Source organism: Mustela nivalis (assembly GCF_964662115.1).
Source record: "Mustela nivalis genome assembly, chromosome: 14".
Lineage (NCBI taxonomy): Eukaryota > Metazoa > Chordata > Mammalia > Carnivora > Mustelidae > Mustela > Mustela nivalis.
In genome coordinates, this window is record NC_139033.1 from 71,304,794 (window position 1) to 71,319,886 (window position 15,093).

At 39.1% G+C, this 15,093-nt stretch overlaps 2 long non-coding RNA genes across 3 annotated transcripts in view; one reads left to right on the forward strand and one right to left on the reverse strand.

Moving 5' to 3' along the window:
- The window catches only part of LOC309848006, a 55,020-nt gene extending 40,522 nt beyond the window's left edge, over window positions 1-14,498 (reverse strand). For both annotated transcript variants that reach the window (XR_014302781.1, XR_014302782.1), the window contains exons 1-3: window positions 14,356-14,498; window positions 7,343-7,424; window positions 2,448-2,631 (exon numbers count right to left, since the gene is read on the reverse strand). This is a non-coding gene — a long non-coding RNA (uncharacterized lncRNA). The remainder of the gene's footprint in view (window positions 1-2,447; window positions 2,632-7,342; window positions 7,425-14,355) is intronic.
- The window catches only part of LOC309848008, a 28,398-nt gene continuing 17,773 nt past the window's right edge, over window positions 4,469-15,093 (forward strand). Inside the window, exon 1 of the long non-coding RNA XR_014302784.1 lies at window positions 4,469-4,861. This is a non-coding gene — a long non-coding RNA (uncharacterized lncRNA). The remainder of the gene's footprint in view (window positions 4,862-15,093) is intronic.

Below are 15,093 nucleotides of genomic sequence, written 5' to 3' on the forward strand. Positions count from 1 at the left end.
TTGAAGCCTCGGGTTGTGAGCCTGGGGTCCTAGGATTGGGCACCCCGTCGGGCTCTTTGCTCAGCAGGGAGCCTGCTTCCTCCTCTCTCTCTCTGCCTGCCTCTCTGCCTGCTTGTGATCTCTTGTCTGTGAAGTAAATAAATAAAATACTAAAAAAAAAATCCCTCTTCCGGATGTCAGGCTAAAAAAACCTCTAAAAATAAAAAAGAGAGGTAAAAGAAAATAGGAGGGAAAAGAGATAAAGTCAATAGTTGACAGAACAAGAAATGAAGGTGTTTATTTAAAATTGTAACTGTAACCAAGAGAAGAGCTCAAAATAACATAAATTGGAAGCAGCCCAAGTTTCCATGAACTGAGAAATGGATAAAGAAGTGGTATATGTGTACAATGGAATATTAGTCAGTCGTTTAAAAAAAAAAGGAATAAAATGGGGCACCTGGTGGCTCAGTCAGGTTAAGTGTACAACTCATTATTTTGGCTCAGGACATGATCTCAGGGCTTTGAGACTGAGCCCTGTGTTAGGCTCCATGCTCCATGCAGAATCTGCTTCAGATTTTCTCTCTCCCTCTGCCCCTCCCCCCATTCGCTCTTGCTCTTTCTCTCTAAAATAAATGAATAAAATCTTTGAAAAGCAACAAAATCTTGCCATTTGTAACAACACGGATGGAGCTAGAGTGTCTTATACTAAGCGAAATAAGTCAGTCAGAGAAAGACAAATGCCATATGATTTTACTCATATGCGGAATTTAAGAAACAAAACAAATGGACACTTGGGAGGCTCAGTTGGTCAAGCACCTGCCTTGGGCTCAAGATTGACCACACTTCGGACTCTGCTCAGTGGGGAGTCTGATTCTCCCTCCCTCTCCCCTGCTCCCTCCTTTTCTCTCTCACTCTCTCTCTCTGATATATAAATAAAATCTTAAAAAAAGAAAGAAAGAAAACAAATAAGCAAAGAGAAAGAGAGAGATGAACTCAGAAACAGGCTCTTAATTACAGAGAACAAACTGATGGTTACCAGAGGGGTGGGCAATAGGGAGAGGGTAAAACAGGTGATGGAGACTAAGGAGTGACTTGTCATGATGAGCAACAGGTGATGTACAGAATTGCTGAATCACTAGATTCTACACCTGAAACTAATATAACCCTGTATGTTAACTAACTGGAACTAAAATAAAAACTTAAAAAAAAAAAAAAAAAAAGAACACAAATCTATTGGGAAAGAGGCTGGGGAAGAGGTAGAGCAAAGCTAAATTTTCATCTTTCATAGTACGGACTCAACAGTTAATTTCAGAAAAAACTACATCAAGAAATAGCAATGCTAGCATATTATTTAAAGACATGAGGCAATCACCATAAGAATAAAAACAGAAGTGACTAGAAGAGTTAAAAATAATTTTCCCTCTTGGGAGTGGGGACTGCTTTTCGTTATTAACCCTTCTCTACAATTCTTCTTCTTCTTTTTTTTTTTTTCCAACTTACAGAACGTGTTCCAATGATGAAAACCTTAAAAAGTATGTTTGCAGAGGTTATACACAAGGTGGGACAGAGTCCTCCTACAAAGAGTTCCTTTACAAAACTCTTTTGTTCAGGCGTGGGGTTACCAGAATGTGTGAAGAGCCCCAAGTCTCTCCTTTCTTGTGAGGGAGCTTTAAAAATGGCTGGATTAGGACAGAGTTTCTGACAAAAGGCCCTCTCCTCATTGGCATCATCCTTTGGACTGCTGTACAGAGTTCACATGCGGCCAGACTGAAGGAAAACCAGCTCAGAGTGGTCTGCTGGCGGTCTTGCCACTGCAGAATTTCCTCTCCTGACCACCACCGCTTTCTCATTCAGATGTGGGGCACACAGCCTTAATGGGTAATGGATGTTTGCTATAGGAGACTCCTCCTCATGTATCTCAGTTCTGAATGGGCAGTTGAAGGTTTGCATCATGGAAAGTCACAATATCTCAGCAATCAATTGCCCCAAAGCACTTGAGCAGACAGTAATGATGGTATATTGTAAGAGGAGCAATTAAACCATGTCTATATCTTTAAATTCAGTTGGCATGTTTCTTCTCACCATACTGTCATTTTTGTGATTTACTCTGTGCCCAAAATTACTTGTCTCACAAGCTGATGTCAGGCTCTCTGTTCTTAACACCATGTAATTATAGCTGGAAATGGGGGAGGTTGAAGTGGTTTGGGAGTAGCGTGGCACAGGGCAGTGGTTTTCAGTGGAGTCCTGGGGTGCTGCAGAGACACCTCCATGGAGGTGCTCCAGGGACTAGGAAGGAGTGGCCAGGATTCCACCTTATTCCCACTTGAATCAGGGTAGTCGATCCTATCCTGTCTCGTGTATTGGGAGGAAGAAGGTTCCAGAAATAACGCCCTGGAAATCACTGGTGCTATGAAATAAACACTGGACTAAAGATCAGAAGGCCTGGGTTTGCACATTATTTCTCTTACCTGCTTGATGGCTCTACAGCCATAAGCAATCCTAGGACATTTTGTTTGTTTGTTTGTTTGTTTCCACAGTTTGGCTTTATCTCACAGTACAGAAATCATCTGGAGACATTTCAGACAGACATCATTGAAGTGAAGGTTCTGTCAGACCAATACAGCATCACAGGTTGGTCTGTGGAAGCCACACCTGGGATACAAAAGAAGTTTCTATGTTTAGGTGCTTTAGGACAGGTTTCTTTCCCTTTTGCTCTAATCGGTTTTAGAAGATTAAAACACCGCACACAGGCTTCCTCCAAAAGGATTCTCAGTTGGGTTAGAATCTTAGACCCATGTAACACCAACGTGGGGTTGTTTTCCATGGGCACTGTTATAATATCTGATAGGATCCATAAAATGTAAAGATGTGGGGGCAAACGTGGGGATACTGTCCCAAGTTATGGATTATTCAATATGGAATCTCAACGCCAAGGGACATTTTCTAAACTTGAAAAATGGAGATAGTAGTACATCTCCCCCCGTGTCACAAGATTAACTTTTTGCATCAGATAGAAAAGGTAAATTCTAGACTATTATAAAAACACAAAGGTTTATTGTCTAGAATAGAGAAGAATACAGTCTCAAAAGAGTTCATTTAATTTGCTTAAATATTGACTGAGGACGACATAGACATATTTTTATAGATTAGCCCGGAAAGCTATGGTCAGTTATCCTGATGCAGTAGCTTTATTTATTTATTTATTTTTTCCTTTTGAGCACTCCCTTTCCCCCTCAATTTTTTTTAAAGTAGTGTCCATGCCCAGGTGGAGCCTGAAATCACAACCCTGAGATCAAGACCCAAGCTGAGATAAAAAATCAGATGCTCAACCAACTGAGCCACCCAGATGTCCCTCCCCAAAACACAATTTGTATTAAATTGCATACGCAGAAGAAATCTGTCAGTAGCCACAATGGTAACTGCTATTTTGCTGTAATTCATTTCTTTAGAGATAGTGATAATCATTCTGAAATCCATGGCTCCCAAAGGCCCACTTGATTTTAAATGCAACCTTTCAGTTCCTACAACATGGAGGATATAGAATGCAGCAAGGTTGTACAATTATACAATTCAAATGTGCCAAAACAATTTCAAGTTTGTTCCCTTTGATTGCTCATTTGCAAGCAGATATCCCTCCTCTATTCCACCCTCTTCATTTCTCAGTTATCAAGAGGAAAGCTTGATTTCGTTTCTTCACATTATTTCTATTTTTTCCCATTTATGCAGGTTTGTTTCAGTATAAGCAACTGGTCCAAAGTTCAGCTTCCCGTTAGGTCTGATAAAAAATTATTTGGTTGAGTAAATGCCTTTAGATAAAATACTCCATCTCGTAAATGTTGTCTCATCCACACTTTCTTCTTTGCCCTGGGAAGATGGGCAGGATTTATGTATCTTCTTGATGTCTTTCAAATAAAAGGTGCTTAGATGGTGCACTGTCCAGGCGGCTGTTGGCCTTAGAGGCAAGGTCCCATGTGTGTTTGGTATAAGTTTGCTGCTAGAGTAGTTTAGGGCTTGGTCAAGTGTCCAGCGGGCTCTCTCTCCTACAGTCACCTCCTCTGAGCTATACCTCACCCTCGAACTGTGCACTTGCCCAGTTGGTACACCCAAGCCTCTGCTGCCGGGTCCCCCCACTTTTGCCCCTTTGGGACCCACAAGGCTCCCAGTCCTCAAGTCAACCCCTTCTGCATCTTCCCCAATCCATGAAACTCACCTGCAGGAGGGTGTGGTACCACTTCTTGAGAATCAACAGCGGTTTAGGAAAACATACTCCATTCTCTGTCCCAATCATACTGTGTGACCTTGTCTTGGACCCCAAAAAGAACATCGGAACCCACCTAACCTGGCACTCTCATACCTCCAGCTCCACTCTGGTCTGCAATGACCGTAAGAAGAAGGGCAGACTTTGCCCCTCCCCTTCCTGTCTGACAGAACATTCCCCTTCACCATATCCTCTTTCTTCCGGAGGTGACCCCTTGCCCCCAGAGTGGAAAGGGTTCAGGAAACAGAAACCAGCTTATCGTGAGGAAACACAAGCCAGGAATCATTAAAAAACATTCTATCTGTTACAAGGGGGAAAGAAGTCTCTAGGACAACAAGGATTTGCCTCAGCTGGGAAAGACCAGGACCTGGTGGAAAAGAACGTCCTTCACCAAGGGAGCAAGGTGCTCAGGTTGTTGCATGGGGCTCACCTTGCCCTTACCAGAAGAGGTAGGAGGTAGGAGGAACCCGGGTCAGGAAGGACCCAGGTATGTGAGGTCTGCGTCCCTGTTACCTGGCACGGGATCTGGCTCATTAGATTCACAGGGAATGTTATAGTCAATGGAGTGGACTAACTCTGGCCTTTGCCACTGACTCACTCTTTGGCTTTGTCAAGTTTTCTTGGGTAAGTAATCTGTTTTTTTCTCTATAGAGCTGATAGGGGCATCTGGGTGGCTCAGTCCGTTAAGCCTCTGCCTTCGGCTCAACTCATGATCCCAGGGTCCTGGGATCCAGCCCAGTGTGGGGCTCCCTGCTGGGAGTCTGCTTCTTCTTCTCCCTCTGCCACTCCTCCTGTTTGTGCTCTCTCTCTCTCAAATAAATAAATAAAATCTTAAAAAAAAAAAAAAGTAAAGCTGATAATAAATAAAACCTACCTCGCAAGGTTTTTTCCAAGTGTGAAAAAAGAGATTTTATATGTCACTTGGCGAACTCAGAAATGTAGGAATAAAAAAAAAATCCCTAATTCTTCAATATCCCCAGATAGCAATAAGGTAATAAGATAAGTAATAAGGACTAAAAAGAAAAAAAAAAAAAAGGACTAAAAAGAAACACTTATTTTCTTATTGGCATTCTTTAATAGAGTAGACAGAGTAAGAGGTTTTTTGTTTTTTTTTTTTTTCATGGAATCAATATAACTATTTTCATGTTGAAAGAGAAAAATCTGGGGGTGCCTGGCTAGATCAGTCCATAGACAAGAGACTCTTGATCTCAGGATTTTAAGTTCCAGCCCCACTTTGGGTATCAAGATCACTTAAAAACAAAATCTTTAAAAAAAGAGAGAGAGAGAGAGAAGGAAAAATGTGGCAGGTGAACATTTTTATTCTTCAAGACCTGGCTCTTAATGCAATCAAGTCTGCTAACTACTGCCCAAAGCTCACCTTGTTTGTCACTCATTCTAACAATGAGGTAAGTTTAGAATCATTAGGTAAAATTCTGTCCCAAAATTTGAATTGAGATTTAACTGGAATTTTGTTAAATCTGATTGTTAGAATACGGAGTTTTCTTGTTCAGGAAGATGGTAGCTTCATTCACTTACTCAAATTATTATTTTTCTCTGAGTACATTTTGGAGTTTTCCTCATAGAATCTTGTGTATTTTTTGTAAAGAATTTTATAAGTTTTTTTTCCTACTATAAGAGAGACATACATCTCTCCATCATATTTTAGCTATTTACAGATGATATACAGAAAAGTTACTGACCTAAAAATCTGTCCTATAGTTGCCATAATAAAAAAATAGCAATAAAAAATGATAAAATTATACTAGTTTTGAACAGTTGCCAAATGTCAGGCACTATGCCGTGTATTTATACATACTTTCCTGTTGAATCTTCACAGTAACCCTGTTGTTATTTATCATTATTATTCTAAGTTATAAATGAAAAAATTGAGGTTCAGTGAGATGAAGTAACACGCCCAGGGTCACTCAGTTCATTACTGAGCACTTAATCAGTTCCCTTAGGTTTTCTAAAAACACAGTCTTATCACTTAAACAAAATGAGAATTTTATCTACTCCCTTCCAAAAGTTCTGTCTCCTATTTTTGTTTCATGCTGCACTGAACTGGTCATATTATAAAAGGGTTTTTTGTTTTTGTTTTTAAGACTATCTATTTATTTGACAGACAGAAATCACAAGTAGGCAGAGAGGCAGGCAGAGAGAGGAAGGGAAGCAGGCTCCCCACTAAGCAGAGAGCCCAATGCCAGGCTCAATCCCAGGACCGTGGGATCATGACCTGAGCTGAAGGCAGAGGCTTTAACCCACTGAGCCACCCAGGCGCCCCGGAACTGGTTATATAATAGTAAGATGTTAAATAATTATCATCTCTTAAATGTTCCTGCAGCCTCATACCCTGAGTGGACATGGGTACAGATGATGCTATAGTCAGCTGCAGTAACAAGAAACAAGAATCCCTGACACTTACATGGTGCACCAAGACAGTCTGAGTCTAAACTTGATGCTCTCAACCATACTAATTCAGGAACTATTCTCAGCTGGTCTAGCATGTTCCATGCCACTCTAGCATGATCCTCATGCTTCAGACTTTTTCCTCTACCATCTCCCACCAGTTTCCTGGCTTTGTAGTCAAGCTTTATCTCCAACTCAAGCCCCAGTTGGACTGGTGATCCTGTTTACCCTGGGATCTTATTTGGCACTTCCTTGCGACACTGCTTCCAATAATGGTCTCTTGGCTCTACCAATGAAATTAAATAAAGAGGTGGCCTTTCTCTGTGTCTTCTTTAGGCCTCAAGACCCCATCTTATTTAAGGCCCCAGTTTCCTTTTACCAACATAACACCATCGAAGTCTCTCCCAACTTCCCTTTAAAATATCTCTGAAAACAGGGGCGCCTGGGTGGCTCAGTGGGTTAAGCCACTGCCTTCGGCTCAGGTCATGATCTCAGGGTCCTGGGATCGAGTCCCGCATCGGGCTCTCTGCTCCACAGGGAGCCTGCTTCCTCCTCTCTCTCTCTGCCTGCCTCTCTGCCTACTTGTAATCTCTCTCTGTCAAATAAAAAAATAAAATCTTTAAAAAAAAAAATCTCTGAAAACAACAGCAAAAAACAGGAATTAGCGAGATTGTTTTGTTAATTAAAAACTCACCATACCTAATGTCAGAAAGACTAAAGAGAGGTGATACTCTTCTACTCAAAACTTGCATATTCCTTCAAAAGGGCAACTTGACCGTGCCTGCAAAAAAAAAAAAAAAAAAAAAAAAAAAAATCAATAATAGAATTTTACATATTCCTTGACCAAGAAATCTCACATGTTGGAATTTATCCCGTCATCATGGATGAACACAAATACATTTCTACAAAAGTCTTTATTTCAACATTATTTATGATGGTTAAAAATCTGTAGAATCTAGATGTCCAACAATGAATGGTTTGTTAAATAAATTATACTATATCCAGAGGAATATTTCATAACATGGGAAAGTTCACCATATGCACCGTTAGGTACAAAAAATATATTACAATCAACATATGGAGTGTAATCCATTTATGTTATATGAATATACATTCATTTCTACATAACTATGTGATTATAAATATCTATTGTCTATCTGTATATTTATATATCACTATAGAAATCACCACAGACAATAGAAATACATACCCCCAAATATTCAATTCTGTAATAATTGTATCATTGTGTAATTATGAAGAAATATTGTGTATTTCTTCTTTTTTGCTCACTGAATTCTGAATTTTCTACAGCTGACATACATTACATTTGGAATAGGAAAAATAGTCACTCTTAACAGCCATTTGTTAATTAGGTTTTGGCAAAGAGACACACACTATTGGGCTCAAATACAATAGAAGTTTTTTTTAATTAACATATAATGTATTATTTGTTTCAGGGGTACAGGTCTGTGATTCATCAGTCTTACAGAATTCACAGCACTCACCATAGCACATACCCTCCCCAATGTCCATCACCCAGCCACCCCATCCCGCCCAACCCCCTCCCCTCCAGCAACCCTCAGTTTGTTTCCTGAGATTAAGAGTCTCTTATGGTTTGTCTCCCTCTCTGGTTTTGTCTTGTTTCATCTTTCCCTTCCTTCCCCTATGATCTTCCATCTTGTTTCCAAATTCCTCATGTCAGTAAGATCATACAATAATTGTTTTTCTCTGATTGACTTATTTCGCTTAGCAAAATACCCTCTAATTCCAACCACATTGTTGCAAATGGGAAAATCTAGGGTTTTCTGATGGCTGCATAGTATTTGTGTGTGTGTGTGTGTGTGTACACATACCACATCTTTATCCATTCATCTGTTGATGGACATCTAGGTTCTTTCCATAGTTTGGCTATTGTGGATATTGCTGCTATAAACATTGGGGTACACATGCCCCTATGGAACACTACATTTGTATCTTTGAGGTAAATACCCAGTGATGCAATTGCTGGGTCATACCATAGCTCTATTTTCAAGTTTTTGAGGAACCTCCATACTGTTTTCCAGAGTGGCTGCACCAGCTTGCATTCCCACCAATAGTGTAGGAGGATTTCCCTTTCTAAGCATCCTCGCCAACACCTTGCCGTTTTCTGACTTATTAATTTTAGCCATTCTGACGGGTGTGAGGTGATATCTCACTGTAGTTTTTATTTGTATTTCCCTAATGCTGAATGATGTTGAAGACTTTATCATGTGTCTGTTGGCCATTTGGATATCTTCTTTGCAGAAATGTCTGTTTGTGTCTAAAATAGAAGTGTTCTTAAATCTTCCCAAACTGTCTTGAGGTAAGTGGTTCAGTGTTATGATGAAGCGTACTCCAGTTATTCAGGAACCAGAAGATTTCTTTCACCTTATGCTGCTATTATTTGGATTTATATCCTTTTCCACTTGGTAGAAGCTGGCTAACCTCCACATCCATATTCTAGACCACAGGAGAGTCCAGGACAAGTAGATTTGTCTATAAGGAGATGGCCTGGAAGCTGCACTTAATTTCCATCCACTGTGGGCTTCATCCTGGTCATGTCACCACACCAGTCTGCCAGGCAAGCTGTCATCTATAGCTCCCAGCCGCAGATACATGTTCCACTAAAACTGAGGATGAGGAATTATTACTATAATGAAGAAGTAGGACTGAATAGTGGGAATCAATTAATAGACACTTTCCCCAGATATTATAAAGCTACAATAGTTAAAATAATGTAATTCTGTGGTACAAGAATAAATAAAATAATAGAGTAGACCAGGTAAACGAGAAACAGTCTCAGATTCATTTAAGATTTAAACATATTTAAAAAAAGAAGGTAGCTTTTCAAATTAGGATGGATGACAGAATGAATTATTCAATCAGTGATGTTGAGAACTGGATAACCATTTGGGAAAAAACAAAATTAGATTAAATACCAAAATATATTCCAGATGTCTTAAATATTTAAAGTGCTATAGGGAAATACTGATGCAAATGGTGACCAGATTGTACTTCTGTAGTTGGTTCCCTATTCCACAGATCTCTGGGCCTTATTGAGTTTAATTACCTCTTCGTTGACCTTTGGCAGACAGAACTGCAATTCAGCCGCATAGAAGGCCATGTTTGTACTAGGTCAGAAGAGTGCTTTCTACTTTGTTGTTTTTTTTTTGCTGTTGTTGGTTTGTATCCTTTCTTTGATCCTTTTTCCTTTATGTCAACCTTATGTGTTGCTAAATACAATGCATAAAACTACATGACTTCCAACTTCTACCTGAGACTACCCTATATGCATCTGATTGTATTTGCTGCAAATAAAAAGTCTCCAACTCAACAACAACAAAAAACTCTATTGAAAAAATGGGCAGGGGCACCTGGGTGGCTCAGTGGTTAAGCCTCTGCCTTCGGCTCAGGTCGTGATCTCAGGAACTTGTGATCGAACCCCGCATTGGGCTCTCTGCTCAGCAGGGAGCCTGCTTCCCACCACCCCCCTGCCTGCCTCTCTGACTACTTGTAATCTCTGTAAAATAATAAATAACTAAAATCTTTTTAAAAAAAGAGCAAATGACTAGAATAGACATTTTTCTAAAGATGATATGCAAATGGCCAACAAATGTATGAAAAGTTGCTTAACATCACTAATTATCAGAGAAGATAAGGACACCTAGCCGGCTCAGTTGGTAGATCATGTGGTAGAGCATGTGACTCACAATCTCAGTGTCATGAAATCAAGCCCCACATAAGGCATGGAACTACTTAAAAAAGAAATAATAATAGAGAATCACAATAGAAATAATAATAGAAAATCACAAGGAGATATCACCTCTTACCACATTCTACCCACTGATAGTAGGATGGCTACTATTAAAAATTAAAAGACAAAACAAGGGGCAACTGAGTGACTCAGTTAGATAAGCCTCTGCCTTCAGTTTAGGTCATGGTCTCAGGATCCTGGGATTGAGCCCCGCATCAGGCTCCAGCAGGGAGCCTGCTTCTCCCTCTCCCTCTGCTGCTCCTCACTTCTTGTGATCTCTTTCTGGATCAAATAAATGAATAAAATCTTTAAAAAAATAAAATAAAATAATTTTTAAAAACCTAGAAAATTAAGTATTGGTAAAGATATGGAGAATTGGAAACTTTGTGGCTGTTGGTGGAAATGCAGCTGTTATGAGAAACAGTATGGCGGTTCCTCAAAAAATTAATAAAAATAGAACACCATATGATCGAGCAATCCCACTTCTGAGACACATAATGTATGACTCCACTTATATGAGGTATCTGAAGTAGACAAATTCATAGAAACAGGAAGTAGAGTGGTGGTTACCAGAGGTTGGGGGAAGAGGGAAACAGAGTTGTTATTTAATGGGTACAAAGTTTCAGTTTTGCAACACAAAAAGAGGTCTGGAGACTGCTTGCACAATGGTAGTATACTTAACACCACTGACCTATATACTTAAAATGGTTAAGATAGTAAATTTCTGTGGTATATGTTTTTTACCATAATTTTAAAAAAATCAATCTCCTCACAGAATTTGTGGCTTTAGATTGCAAGAATCAGAAATAGAGAGTTCTTATAGCTAAGCTATGCAACATAGTAGCCACCAGCCACATGTGGCCATGGAGCACTCAAAATGACTATTCCTAATTGAGATGTGCCATAACTTAATAATACACACTGAGGGTATGGGATGCCTGGCTGGCTCAGTCAACAGAGCATGAGACTTGATCTTGGGGTTTTGAGTTCAAGCCTCATGTTGGGTTTAGAGATTGCCTAAAAATGAAATCTTAAAAAAATAACAGTAATAATACACATGGAAGTTCAAAGACCTAGTACAAAAAATATTAAATATCCAATGATTTTTATATTCATTACATGTTGAATGATAACATTTTGGATATATTATGTTAAATAAAAATACAGTATTATTATTATTAAGACTTATTTATTTTAGAGATAATGCATGAATGGGGGAAGGGGCAGATGGAGAGGGAGAGAGATCATCTCCAGCAGACTCCCCACTGAGCATGGAGCCCCACAGAGGGCTTGACCCCATGATCCTGAGATCATGACCTAAGCTAAAATCAAGAGTCAGATGCTTAATTGACTGAGCCACTCAGGTACCTCAAATAATACATTATTAAAGATAATTTTAGGGGTGCCTGAGTGGCCTAGTCAGTTAAGCATCCAACTCTTGATTTCAACTCAGGTAATGATCTCAGGTTCAAGAGATCAAGCCCAGAGTTGGGCTCTGCACACTGGGTGTGAAGCCTGGTTGAGAATATCTCTCTCTTTCCCTCTGCCCCTCCTCCCTCAAAAAAAAGTAAATTTTACCCATTTCTTTTTCTTTTTACTTTTTAAAAATAGGGGTACTAAATTTGGCAGAGATTTTGGAGTTCTCAGACTAGGAGTTTTGAATAACTAGGAATAATATGTCAAGGAGTCTAATGCAGAAGGTAGACAACATAAGGACAGCTGGATGATAAAAGCAGAGAGATGGAAACTCTAAGAATCAAAAGAAAACGTTAGAAATCAAAACCTGTGGCAGAAATGATGGGCTCATCAATAGACTACACATGAAAAAAGAATCAGTGAGCTTGAAGATAAAAGAGTAGTAACTTCCCAAACTGAAAATCAAAGAGAAGAAAAGAAAGAATGAACAAGATGGAACAAAATATCCAAGTACTGTGGGACACTTACAAAGGGTGTAACATATAAGGACTGCAATACCTGATGGAAAAGAAAAGAAAAGAAAAAAAGACTTAAAATAATCATAGCTGAGAATTCTCCACAATTTGTGAGACACAAAACCACAGATTCAGGAAGCTCAGAGAATACCACACAGGATAAATACAAAAAGTGTACACATAGGCATATTATATTCAAACTTCAGAAAATCTAAGACAAGGAGCCAATCTTGAAAGAAACCAGAGAAGGGAGGAAAAAACACCTTCTCTATAAAGGAATAAGAATAAGAATTACATTGGCCTTTTCTTCAGAAACCATACAAGCAAGAAGAGAGTAAAATATTTTAAAACATTAAAAGAAAAATCCAGCAACAGAATTCTACATCCAATAAAATTATCTTTCAAATATGAAGGAGAGGGATACCTGGGTGGCTCAGTCAGCTAAGCTGCTGCCTTTGGCTCAGGTCATGATCCCAGGGTCCTGGGACAGAGTCCCATATTGAGCTCCCTGCTCAGCAGAAAGCCTGCTTCTACCTCTGCCTGCTGCTGCCCCTGCTTGTGTGTGCTTTCTCTTTGACAAATAAATATACATAAAATCTTTAAAAAAAAAAAAAAGTGAAGGAGAAATAAAGAGTTTTTCAGACAAGCAAAAATTGAGAGAATTTTTCTCTAGTACACCTACCTTGTAAGAAATGTCAAAAGAAGTTCTTTAGGGAGAAGGAAAATGATAAAGTTCAGAAAATTTGATCTACATAGAGTCTGAGAAATGAAGCATTTAGAAATAAAGGTAAAATAAAATAATTTATTTTTTTTATTCTTAATTGATCTAACAGATAACAGTTCAGAATAGTAACAGCAATGATATATAGTACAATTCTAGCTTATGGACAAGTAAATTGTATGACAACCATATCATAAGAGATGGGAAGGATGAATTAGAGATACCCTAATCTATGGTACATGCACTACCCATGAAGTGATAAAATGTTATTCAAAAGTGGACTTAAATTAGTTGTAAGTATATATTATAAACTCTAAGGCAATGACTTGAAAAGTTTTAAAGAAGTGTAACTGATACACTGAGAGAGGAGAGAAAAACTGAATCATATAAAATGCTCAGTTAAAAACAGAGAAGGCAGAATAAGAGTGGAAGACCCAAAAAACAAAGGAAACAATAAAAAAACCCAACCCACACACAAAAACAAAGAACAAGAACAGTGAATAAAAAAGTCATAAATATGGCATATATTAATCCAAGTATATCAATAATCACTTTAAATGTGAATGGTCTAAATATACTAATTAAAAGAGAGAGACTATCAGAGTAGATAAAAATAACAAGACCCGGGGCACCTGGATGGCTCAGTGGGTTAAAGCCTCTGCCTTCGGCTTGGGTCATGAACCCAGGGTTCTGGGATTGAGCCCTGCACTGGGCTCCTTGCTCAGCAGGGAGCCTGCTTCCCCCGTACCCCACCCCCATCTGCCTCTCTGCCTACTTGTGATCTCTGTCAAATAAATAAATAAAATCTTTTAAAAATAAGTAAGTAAATAAATAAATACAAGACCCAGCAATATGCTGACTACAAGATTGAATATGAAGACAGATTACAAGTAAAGAGAGAAATATCTACTATGTTAACACTGACCAAAAGAAAGTGGTAGTAGCTATATTAGTTTCAGACAAATATCTCCTGCAATATCTTGGAAGGCAGGACTCATGCCAATTAGGCTCATAGCTCTAGGAGGAGTGTTTGAGAAAAGTCACAATGTATATATATCTATATCTATATCTGTATCTATCTATCTATATATATATGTAAATATACTGATTGCTTTTTCTGTCTTTAGCTAAATCCTATGAGAGGGATGAGTCCAGACAAGAGTTAGGTCTGAAAGCAGAGTAAAATGGAATACATTTCCACTAAGGATGTTTAGTAAAATCTTTCTCATGTGCTCTTTACCAGTCAACAGGAACAGGCCAGATTAATAAAGTTTGGTTGCTTTTCTACCTATGCCAGTTGCTTCACATGGCTTCAGGTGATATCCATCATAATATTTTGAGTGTGGATAGGAGCCATGTACCAGCCAGTGAGTAAAAGAGGAGGCTCTTCAGGCCTTCCAGACACCATGTGTGGTTGTGGTTACTTGACCGAGGAGCTGAGTGGAAGGAAATATACCAGAAATATATTAAGAATTCACAAGACTGATCTTCAAGAACTTATAATTCTTCAACCCCTAAAGCAATCCCCAGGGCCCCCACAACTGAACCTAGGCAGGAGCATACACTTCAAAACCATTTCAGATGTGGTCATGAAGGATAACTGATTGAAAAATCTTCCAGAGGCAGAGCCGAAAGCAGAGCGGGAATGGGGAAACAAACTAACGGGGAAACAAACTTTACTGCCAGCGCAGGGAGCCTTTCACCTTAGCATGCATTACACCATTGCCGTAGGGCAATGATTGCTGTTTCTCTTTCCCTCTTTTTCTGAAAGAGGATTCTTATGATCCCATTCCTAATTCACCACTGTTTTTGGTGAGTGGAGGTGAGGAGGACAGATAACTTGTTTTTCAGAAGATGCTCACATGAAAGAGTCACAGAGTATCCTGATGGAGGAATGTATGTCACAGAGATCCTAGATTTTGAACTGAGTGAAATGGTCAGATGGGATTTTGTGTTGTTTCACTTGAATGTGGGACAAGTGTGTTTTATCTATAGGACGAAGGCTGAGCATGTATAATTGGCTCAT